This window comes from Erythranthe guttata, chromosome 7 (assembly GCF_056151865.1).
Source record: "Erythranthe guttata isolate IM_541 chromosome 7, IM_541, whole genome shotgun sequence".
Classification (NCBI taxonomy): domain Eukaryota; kingdom Viridiplantae; phylum Streptophyta; class Magnoliopsida; order Lamiales; family Phrymaceae; genus Erythranthe; species Erythranthe guttata.
This window is the reverse complement of record NC_142539.1, coordinates 8,563,317-8,576,510: the sequence shown is the minus strand read 5'-3', so window position 1 is coordinate 8,576,510 and position 13,194 is coordinate 8,563,317.

Genomic DNA, 13,194 nt, shown 5'->3' with positions numbered 1-13,194 from the left:
CGCAACAACGTTCTTAAAAACACGAAATACAACACTAGGACTTTAATACGCATAACCAAACAACAGCAAAAACACTAGATACAAAAGATACAGTGGAGTGTAGAAATAACACTCAACGTTTACGTTTACGTGGATTTTTTTATGGATTAATTTATATTTCTGTTTTAATTGGTGGATTTAGTATTCTATAGGTACAAATTGATAATTAGGTGTCCATGAAGCAAAAATGATCAAAGAGTAAGAAAAGAGTTGCAATTAGGAAAATAAAATCAAATTAGAAGAGAGGATCCCTCAACATCTTCGGTAGTGTCCACGAAGTCGAGCATAACTTTCTCATCCGGACTCCAAATCAACTGGTTCCGGCGGCATTAGAAAGCTATTTCAGCTGGCTACAATTCCTGTCTAATGTCAAATTTCCAAATTCGGACTCGAACATGGTCAAAATTGGATTCCAAAAGCGATCATGAAAATACCCGCTACAGTTCGAGGACACGAATGCGCATCAAGAAACGTGCACAAAAACACTCGCTACAAAAGATACGCACATAAGTAAAAGTACAAAATCATGCACAAAAGTACTCACGCAAAAGTGCATTCGCAAAAAGGATCATGAAAACACAAACTACAATCCTAGGACATTAATACAAATCAACAAACATGCACAAACACACTCGCTCAAATGGACATGCACAAACGTACATGTAAAAAAACATGCGCAAAAGTGCATTCGCAACAACGTTCTTAAAAACACGAAATACAACACTAGGACTTTAATACGCATAACCAAACAACAGCAAAAACACTAGATACAAAAGATACAGTGGAGTGTAGAAATAACACTCAACGTTTACGTTTACGTGGATTTTTTTATGGATTAATTTATATTTCTGTTTTAATTGGTGGATTTAGTATTCTATAGGTACAAATTGATAATTAGGTGTCCATGAAGCAAAAATGATCAAAGAGTAAGAAAAGAGTTGCAATTAGGAAAATAAAATCAAATTAGAAGAGAGGATCCCTCAACATCTTCGGTAGTGTCCACGAAGTCGAGCATAACTTTCTCATCCGGACTCCAAATCAACTGGTTCCGGCGGCATTAGAAAGCTATTTCAGCTGGCTACAATTCCTGTCTAATGTCAAATTTCCAAATTCGGACTCGAACATGGTCAAAATTGGATTCCAAAAGCGATCATGAAAATACCCGCTACAGTTCGAGGACACGAATGCGCATCAAAAACGTGCACAAAAACACTCGCTACAAAAGATACGCACATAAGTAAAAGTACAAAATCATGCACAAAAGTACTCACGCAAAAGTGCATTCGCAAAAAGGATCATGAAAACACAAACTACAATCCTAGGACATTAATACAAATCAACAAACATGCACAAACACACTCGCTCAAATGGACATGCACAAACGTACATGTAAAAAAACATGCGCAAAAGTGCATTCGCAACAACGTTCTTAAAAACACGAAATACAACACTAGGACTTTAATACGCATAACCAAACAACAGCAAAAACACTAGATACAAAAGATACAGTGGAGTGTAGAAATAACACTCAACGTTTACGTTTACGTGGATTTTTTTATGGATTAATTTATATTTCTGTTTTAATTGGTGGATTTAGTATTCTATAGGTACAAATTGATAATTAGGTGTCCATGAAGCAAAAATGATCAAAGAGTAAGAAAAGAGTTGCAATTAGGAAAATAAAATCAAATTAGAAGAGAGGATCCCTCAACATCTTCGGTAGTGTCCACGAAGTCGAGCATAACTTTCTCATCCGGACTCCAAATCAACTGGTTCCGGCGGCATTAGAAAGCTATTTCAGCTGGCTACAATTCCTGTCTAATGTCAAATTTCCAAATTCGGACTCGAACATGGTCAAAATTGGATTCCAAAAGCGATCATGAAAATACCCGCTACAGTTCGAGGACACGAATGCGCATCAAGAAACGTGCACAAAAACACTCGCTACAAAAGATACGCACATAAGTAAAAGTACAAAATCATGCACAAAAGTACTCACGCAAAAGTGCATTCGCAAAAAGGATCATGAAAACACAAACTACAATCCTAGGACATTAATACAAATCAACAAACATGCACAAACACACTCGCTCAAATGGACATGCACAAACGTACATGTAAAAAAACATGCGCAAAAGTGCATTCGCAACAACGTTCTTAAAAACACGAAATACAACACTAGGACTTTAATACGCATAACCAAACAACAGCAAAAACACTAGATACAAAAGATACAGTGGAGTGTAGAAATAACACTCAACGTTTACGTTTACGTGGATTTTTTTATGGATTAATTTATATTTCTGTTTTAATTGGTGGATTTAGTATTCTATAGGTACAAATTGATAATTAGGTGTCCATGAAGCAAAAATGATCAAAGAGTAAGAAAAGAGTTGCAATTAGGAAAATAAAATCAAATTAGAAGAGAGGATCCCTCAACATCTTCGGTAGTGTCCACGAAGTCGAGCATAACTTTCTCATCCGGACTCCAAATCAACTGGTTCCGGCGGCATTAGAAAGCTATTTCAGCTGGCTACAATTCCTGTCTAATGTCAAATTTCCAAATTCGGACTCGAACATGGTCAAAATTGGATTCCAAAAGCGATCATGAAAATACCCGCTACAGTTCGAGGACACGAATGCGCATCAAGAAACGTGCACAAAAACACTCGCTACAAAAGATACGCACATAAGTAAAAGTACAAAATCATGCACAAAAGTACTCACGCAAAAGTGCATTCGCAAAAAGGATCATGAAAACACAAACTACAATCCTAGGACATTAATACAAATCAACAAACATGCACAAACACACTCGCTCAAATGGACATGCACAAACGTACATGTAAAAAAACATGCGCAAAAGTGCATTCGCAACAACGTTCTTAAAAACACGAAATACAACACTAGGACTTTAATACGCATAACCAAACAACAGCAAAAACACTAGATACAAAAGATACAGTGGAGTGTAGAAATAACACTCAACGTTTACGTTTACGTGGATTTTTTTATGGATTAATTTATATTTCTGTTTTAATTGGTGGATTTAGTATTCTATAGGTACAAATTGATAATTAGGTGTCCATGAAGCAAAAATGATCAAAGAGTAAGAAAAGAGTTGCAATTAGGAAAATAAAATCAAATTAGAAGAGAGGATCCCTCAACATCTTCGGTAGTGTCCACGAAGTCGAGCATAACTTTCTCATCCGGACTCCAAATCAACTGGTTCCGGCGGCATTAGAAAGCTATTTCAGCTGGCTACAATTCCTGTCTAATGTCAAATTTCCAAATTCGGACTCGAACATGGTCAAAATTGGATTCCAAAAGCGATCATGAAAATACCCGCTACAGTTCGAGGACACGAATGCGCATCAAGAAACGTGCACAAAAACACTCGCTACAAAAGATACGCACATAAGTAAAAGTACAAAATCATGCACAAAAGTACTCACGCAAAAGTGCATTCGCAAAAAGGATCATGAAAACACAAACTACAATCCTAGGACATTAATACAAATCAACAAACATGCACAAACACACTCGCTCAAATGGACATGCACAAACGTACATGTAAAAAAACATGCGCAAAAGTGCATTCGCAACAACGTTCTTAAAAACACGAAATACAACACTAGGACTTTAATACGCATAACCAAACAACAGCAAAAACACTAGATACAAAAGATACAGTGGAGTGTAGAAATAACACTCAACGTTTACGTTTACGTGGATTTTTTTATGGATTAATTTATATTTCTGTTTTAATTGGTGGATTTAGTATTCTATAGGTACAAATTGATAATTAGGTGTCCATGAAGCAAAAATGATCAAAGAGTAAGAAAAGAGTTGCAATTAGGAAAATAAAATCAAATTAGAAGAGAGGATCCCTCAACATCTTCGGTAGTGTCCACGAAGTCGAGCATAACTTTCTCATCCGGACTCCAAATCAACTGGTTCCGGCGGCATTAGAAAGCTATTTCAGCTGGCTACAATTCCTGTCTAATGTCAAATTTCCAAATTCGGACTCGAACATGGTCAAAATTGGATTCCAAAAGCGATCATGAAAATACCCGCTACAGTTCGAGGACACGAATGCGCATCAAAAAACGTGCACAAAAACACTCGCTACAAAAGATACGCACATAAGTAAAAGTACAAAATCATGCACAAAAGTACTCACGCAAAAGTGCATTCGCAAAAAGGATCATGAAAACACAAACTACAATCCTAGGACATTAATACAAATCAACAAACATGCACAAACACACTCGCTCAAATGGACATGCACAAACGTACATGTAAAAAAACATGCGCAAAAGTGCATTCGCAACAACGTTCTTAAAAACACGAAATACAACACTAGGACTTTAATACGCATAACCAAACAACAGCAAAAACACTAGATACAAAAGATACAGTGGAGTGTAGAAATAACACTCAACGTTTACGTTTACGTGGATTTTTTTATGGATTAATTTATATTTCTGTTTTAATTGGTGGATTTAGTATTCTATAGGTACAAATTGATAATTAGGTGTCCATGAAGCAAAAATGATCAAAGAGTAAGAAAAGAGTTGCAATTAGGAAAATAAAATCAAATTAGAAGAGAGGATCCCTCAACATCTTCGGTAGTGTCCACGAAGTCGAGCATAACTTTCTCATCCGGACTCCAAATCAACTGGTTCCGGCGGCATTAGAAAGCTATTTCAGCTGGCTACAATTCCTGTCTAATGTCAAATTTCCAAATTCGGACTCGAACATGGTCAAAATTGGATTCCAAAAGCGATCATGAAAATACCCGCTACAGTTCGAGGACACGAATGCGCATCAAGAAACGTGCACAAAAACACTCGCTACAAAAGATACGCACATAAGTAAAAGTACAAAATCATGCACAAAAGTACTCACGCAAAAGTGCATTCGCAAAAAGGATCATGAAAACACAAACTACAATCCTAGGACATTAATACAAATCAACAAACATGCACAAACACACTCGCTCAAATGGACATGCACAAACGTACATGTAAAAAAACATGCGCAAAAGTGCATTCGCAACAACGTTCTTAAAAACACGAAATACAACACTAGGACTTTAATACGCATAACCAAACAACAGCAAAAACACTAGATACAAAAGATACAGTGGAGTGTAGAAATAACACTCAACGTTTACGTTTACGTGGATTTTTTTATGGATTAATTTATATTTCTGTTTTAATTGGTGGATTTAGTATTCTATAGGTACAAATTGATAATTAGGTGTCCATGAAGCAAAAATGATCAAAGAGTAAGAAAAGAGTTGCAATTAGGAAAATAAAATCAAATTAGAAGAGAGGATCCCTCAACATCTTCGGTAGTGTCCACGAAGTCGAGCATAACTTTCTCATCCGGACTCCAAATCAACTGGTTCCGGCGGCATTAGAAAGCTATTTCAGCTGGCTACAATTCCTGTCTAATGTCAAATTTCCAAATTCGGACTCGAACATGGTCAAAATTGGATTCCAAAAGCGATCATGAAAATACCCGCTACAGTTCGAGGACACGAATGCGCATCAAGAAACGTGCACAAAAACACTCGCTACAAAAGATACGCACATAAGTAAAAGTACAAAATCATGCACAAAAGTACTCACGCAAAAGTGCATTCGCAAAAAGGATCATGAAAACACAAACTACAATCCTAGGACATTAATACAAATCAACAAACATGCACAAACACACTCGCTCAAATGGACATGCACAAACGTACATGTAAAAAAACATGCGCAAAAGTGCATTCGCAACAACGTTCTTAAAAACACGAAATACAACACTAGGACTTTAATACGCATAACCAAACAACAGCAAAAACACTAGATACAAAAGATACAGTGGAGTGTAGAAATAACACTCAACGTTTACGTTTACGTGGATTTTTTTATGGATTAATTTATATTTCTGTTTTAATTGGTGGATTTAGTATTCTATAGGTACAAATTGATAATTAGGTGTCCATGAAGCAAAAATGATCAAAGAGTAAGAAAAGAGTTGCAATTAGGAAAATAAAATCAAATTAGAAGAGAGGATCCCTCAACATCTTCGGTAGTGTCCACGAAGTCGAGCATAACTTTCTCATCCGGACTCCAAATCAACTGGTTCCGGCGGCATTAGAAAGCTATTTCAGCTGGCTACAATTCCTGTCTAATGTCAAATTTCCAAATTCGGACTCGAACATGGTCAAAATTGGATTCCAAAAGCGATCATGAAAATACCCGCTACAGTTCGAGGACACGAATGCGCATCAAGAAACGTGCACAAAAACACTCGCTACAAAAGATACGCACATAAGTAAAAGTACAAAATCATGCACAAAAGTACTCACGCAAAAGTGCATTCGCAAAAAGGATCATGAAAACACAAACTACAATCCTAGGACATTAATACAAATCAACAAACATGCACAAACACACTCGCTCAAATGGACATGCACAAACGTACATGTAAAAAAACATGCGCAAAAGTGCATTCGCAACAACGTTCTTAAAAACACGAAATACAACACTAGGACTTTAATACGCATAACCAAACAACAGCAAAAACACTAGATACAAAAGATACAGTGGAGTGTAGAAATAACACTCAACGTTTACGTTTACGTGGATTTTTTTATGGATTAATTTATATTTCTGTTTTAATTGGTGGATTTAGTATTCTATAGGTACAAATTGATAATTAGGTGTCCATGAAGCAAAAATGATCAAAGAGTAAGAAAAGAGTTGCAATTAGGAAAATAAAATCAAATTAGAAGAGAGGATCCCTCAACATCTTCGGTAGTGTCCACGAAGTCGAGCATAACTTTCTCATCCGGACTCCAAATCAACTGGTTCCGGCGGCATTAGAAAGCTATTTCAGCTGGCTACAATTCCTGTCTAATGTCAAATTTCCAAATTCGGACTCGAACATGGTCAAAATTGGATTCCAAAAGCGATCATGAAAATACCCGCTACAGTTCGAGGACACGAATGCGCATCAAGAAACGTGCACAAAAACACTCGCTACAAAAGATACGCACATAAGTAAAAGTACAAAATCATGCACAAAAGTACTCACGCAAAAGTGCATTCGCAAAAAGGATCATGAAAACACAAACTACAATCCTAGGACATTAATACAAATCAACAAACATGCACAAACACACTCGCTCAAATGGACATGCACAAACGTACATGTAAAAAAACATGCGCAAAAGTGCATTCGCAACAACGTTCTTAAAAACACGAAATACAACACTAGGACTTTAATACGCATAACCAAACAACAGCAAAAACACTAGATACAAAAGATACAGTGGAGTGTAGAAATAACACTCAACGTTTACGTTTACGTGGATTTTTTTATGGATTAATTTATATTTCTGTTTTAATTGGTGGATTTAGTATTCTATAGGTACAAATTGATAATTAGGTGTCCATGAAGCAAAAATGATCAAAGAGTAAGAAAAGAGTTGCAATTAGGAAAATAAAATCAAATTAGAAGAGAGGATCCCTCAACATCTTCGGTAGTGTCCACGAAGTCGAGCATAACTTTCTCATCCGGACTCCAAATCAACTGGTTCCGGCGGCATTAGAAAGCTATTTCAGCTGGCTACAATTCCTGTCTAATGTCAAATTTCCAAATTCGGACTCGAACATGGTCAAAATTGGATTCCAAAAGCGATCATGAAAATACCCGCTACAGTTCGAGGACACGAATGCGCATCAAGAAACGTGCACAAAAACACTCGCTACAAAAGATACGCACATAAGTAAAAGTACAAAATCATGCACAAAAGTACTCACGCAAAAGTGCATTCGCAAAAAGGTTCATGAAAACACAAACTACAATCCTAGGACATTAATACAAATCAACAAACATGCACAAACACACTCGCTCAAATGGACATGCACAAACGTACATGTAAAAAAACATGCGCAAAAGTGCATTCGCAACAACGTTCTTAAAAACACGAAATACAACACTAGGACTTTAATACGCATAACCAAACAACAGCAAAAACACTAGATACAAAAGATACAGTGGAGTGTAGAAATAACACTCAACGTTTACGTTTACGTGGATTTTTTTATGGATTAATTTATATTTCTGTTTTAATTGGTGGATTTAGTATTCTATAGGTACAAATTGATAATTAGGTGTCCATGAAGCAAAAATGATCAAAGAGTAAGAAAAGAGTTGCAATTAGGAAAATAAAATCAAATTAGAAGAGAGGATCCCTCAACATCTTCGGTAGTGTCCACGAAGTCGAGCATAACTTTCTCATCCGGACTCCAAATCAACTGGTTCCGGCGGCATTAGAAAGCTATTTCAGCTGGCTACAATTCCTGTCTAATGTCAAATTTCCAAATTCGGACTCGAACATGGTCAAAATTGGATTCCAAAAGCGATCATGAAAATACCCGCTACAGTTCGAGGACACGAATGCGCATCAAGAAACGTGCACAAAAACACTCGCTACAAAAGATACGCACATAAGTAAAAGTACAAAATCATGCACAAAAGTACTCACGCAAAAGTGCATTCGCAAAAAGGTTCATGAAAACACAAACTACAATCCTAGGACATTAATACAAATCAACAAACATGCACAAACACACTCGCTCAAATGGACATGCACAAACGTACATGTAAAAAAACATGCGCAAAAGTGCATTCGCAACAACGTTCTTAAAAACACGAAATACAACACTAGGACTTTAATACGCATAACCAAACAACAGCAAAAACACTAGATACAAAAGATACAGTGGAGTGTAGAAATAACACTCAACGTTTACGTTTACGTGGATTTTTTTATGGATTAATTTATATTTCTGTTTTAATTGGTGGATTTAGTATTCTATAGGTACAAATTGATAATTAGGTGTCCATGAAGCAAAAATGATCAAAGAGTAAGAAAAGAGTTGCAATTAGGAAAATAAAATCAAATTAGAAGAGAGGATCCCTCAACATCTTCGGTAGTGTCCACGAAGTCGAGCATAACTTTCTCATCCGACTCCAAATCAACTGGTTCCGGCGGCATTAGAAAGCTATTTCAGCTGGCTACAATTCCTGTCTAATGTCAAATTTCCAAATTCGGACTCGAACATGGTCAAAATTGGATTCCAAAAGCGATCATGAAAATACCCGCTACAGTTCGAGGACACGAATGCGCATCAAGAAACGTGCACAAAAACACTCGCTACAAAAGATACGCACATAAGTAAAAGTACAAAATCATGCACAAAAGTACTCACGCAAAAGTGCATTCGCAAAAAGGTTCATGAAAACACAAACTACAATCCTAGGACATTAATACAAATCAACAAACATGCACAAACACACTCGCTCAAATGGACATGCACAAACGTACATGTAAAAAAACATGCGCAAAAGTGCATTCGCAACAACGTTCTTAAAAACACGAAATACAACACTAGGACTTTAATACGCATAACCAAACAACAGCAAAAACACTAGATACAAAAGATACAGTGGAGTGTAGAAATAACACTCAACGTTTACGTTTACGTGGATTTTTTTATGGATTAATTTATATTTCTGTTTTAATTGGTGGATTTAGTATTCTATAGGTACAAATTGATAATTAGGTGTCCATGAAGCAAAAATGATCAAAGAGTAAGAAAAGAGTTGCAATTAGGAAAATAAAATCAAATTAGAAGAGAGGATCCCTCAACATCTTCGGTAGTGTCCACGAAGTCGAGCATAACTTTCTCATCCGGACTCCAAATCAACTGGTTCCGGCGGCATTAGAAAGCTATTTCAGCTGGCTACAATTCCTGTCTAATGTCAAATTTCCAAATTCGGACTCGAACATGGTCAAAATTGGATTCCAAAAGCGATCATGAAAATACCCGCTACAGTTCGAGGACACGAATGCGCATCAAGAAACGTGCACAAAAACACTCGCTACAAAAGATACGCACATAAGTAAAAGTACAAAATCATGCACAAAAGTACTCACGCAAAAGTGCATTCGCAAAAAGGATCATGAAAACACAAACTACAATCCTAGGACATTAATACAAATCAACAAACATGCACAAACACACTCGCTCAAATGGACATGCACAAACGTACATGTAAAAAAACATGCGCAAAAGTGCATTCGCAACAACGTTCTTAAAAACACGAAATACAACACTAGGACTTTAATACGCATAACCAAACAACAGCAAAAACACTAGATACAAAAGATACAGTGGAGTGTAGAAATAACACTCAACGTTTACGTTTACGTGGATTTTTTTATGGATTAATTTATATTTCTGTTTTAATTGGTGGATTTAGTATTCTATAGGTACAAATTGATAATTAGGTGTCCATGAAGCAAAAATGATCAAAGAGTAAGAAAAGAGTTGCAATTAGGAAAATAAAATCAAATTAGAAGAGAGGATCCCTCAACATCTTCGGTAGTGTCCACGAAGTCGAGCATAACTTTCTCATCCGGACTCCAAATCAACTGGTTCCGGCGGCATTAGAAAGCTATTTCAGCTGGCTACAATTCCTGTCTAATGTCAAATTTCCAAATTCGGACTCGAACATGGTCAAAATTGGATTCCAAAAGCGATCATGAAAATACCCGCTACAGTTCGAGGACACGAATGCGCATCAAGAAACGTGCACAAAAACACTCGCTACAAAAGATACGCACATAAGTAAAAGTACAAAATCATGCACAAAAGTACTCACGCAAAAGTGCATTCGCAAAAAGGTTCATGAAAACACAAACTACAATCCTAGGACATTAATACAAATCAACAAACATGCACAAACACACTCGCTCAAATGGACATGCACAAACGTACATGTAAAAAAACATGCGCAAAAGTGCATTCGCAACAACGTTCTTAAAAACACGAAATACAACACTAGGACTTTAATACGCATAACCAAACAACAGCAAAAACACTAGATACAAAAGATACAGTGAGTGTAGAAATAACACTCAACGTTTACGTTTACGTGGATTTTTTTATGGATTAATTTATATTTCTGTTTTAATTGGTGGATTTAGTATTCTATAGGTACAAATTGATAATTAGGTGTCCATGAAGCAAAAATGATCAAAGAGTAAGAAAAGAGTTGCAATTAGGAAAATAAAATCAAATTAGAAGAGAGGATCCCTCAACATCTTCGGTAGTGTCCACGAAGTCGAGCATAACTTTCTCATCCGGACTCCAAATCAACTGTTTTCGGCGGCATTAGAAAGCTATTTCAGCTGGCTACAATTCCTGTCTAATGTCAAATTTCCAAATTCGGACTCGAACATGGTCAAAATTGGATTCCAAAAGCGATCATGAAAATACCCGCTACAGTTCGAGGACACGAATGCGCATCAAGAAACGTGCACAAAAACACTCGCTACAAAAGATACGCACATAAGTAAAAGTACAAAATCATGCACAAAAGTACTCACGCAAAAGTGCATTCGCAAAAAGGTTCATGAAAACACAAACTACAATCCTAGGACATTAATACAAATCAACAAACATGCACAAACACACTCGCTCAAATGGACATGCACAAACGTACATGTAAAAAAACATGCGCAAAAGTGCATTCGCAACAACGTTCTTAAAAACACGAAATACAACACTAGGACTTTAATACGCATAACCAAACAACAGCAAAAACACTAGATACAAAAGATACAGTGGAGTGTAGAAATAACACTCAACGTTTACGTTTACGTGGATTTTTTTATGGATTAATTTATATTTCTGTTTTAATTGGTGGATTTAGTATTCTATAGGTACAAATTGATAATTAGGTGTCCATGAAGCAAAAATGATCAAAGAGTAAGAAAAGAGTTGCAATTAGGAAAATAAAATCAAATTAGAAGAGAGGATCCCTCAACATCTTCGGTAGTGTCCACGAAGTCGAGCATAACTTTCTCATCCGGACTCCAAATCAACTGGTTCCGGCGGCATTAGAAAGCTATTTCAGCTGGCTACAATTCCTGTCTAATGTCAAATTTCCAAATTCGGACTCGAACATGGTCAAAATTGGATTCCAAAAGCGATCATGAAAATACCCGCTACAGTTCGAGGACACGAATGCGCATCAAGAAACGTGCACAAAAACACTCGCTACAAAAGATACGCACATAAGTAAAAGTACAAAATCATGCACAAAAGTACTCACGCAAAAGTGCATTCGCAAAAAGGATCATGAAAACACAAACTACAATCCTAGGACATTAATACAAATCAACAAACATGCACAAACACACTCGCTCAAATGGACATGCACAAACGTACATGTAAAAAAACATGCGCAAAAGTGCATTCGCAACAACGTTCTTAAAAACACGAAATACAACACTAGGACTTTAATACGCATAACCAAACAACAGCAAAAACACTAGATACAAAAGATACAGGGAGTGTAGAAATAACACTCAACGTTTACGTTTACGTGGATTTTTTTATGGATTAATTTATATTTCTGTTTTAATTGGTGGATTTAGTATTCTATAGGTACAAATTGATAATTAGGTGTCCATGAAGCAAAAATGATCAAAGAGTAAGAAAAGAGTTGCAATTAGGAAAATAAAATCAAATTAGAAGAGAGGATCCCTCAACATCTTCGGTAGTGTCCACGAAGTCGAGCATAACTTTCTCATCCGGACTCCAAATCAACTGGTTCCGGCGGCATTAGAAAGCTATTTCAGCTGGCTACAATTCCTGTCTAATGTCAAATTTCCAAATTCGGACTCGAACATGGTCAAAATTGGATTCCAAAAGCGATCATGAAAATACCCGCTACAGTTCGAGGACACGAATGCGCATCAAGAAACGTGCACAAAAACACTCGCTACAAAAGATACGCACATAAGTAAAAGTACAAAATCATGCACAAAAGTACTCACGCAAAAGTGCATTCGCAAAAAGGATCATGAAAACACAAACTACAATCCTAGGACATTAATACAAATCAACAAACATGCACAAACACACTCGCTCAAATGGACATGCACAAACGTACATGTAAAAAAACATGCGCAAAAGTGCATTCGCAACAACGTTCTTAAAAACACGAAATACAACACTAGGACTTTAATACGCATAACCAAACAACAGCAAGAACACTAGATACAAAAGATACAGT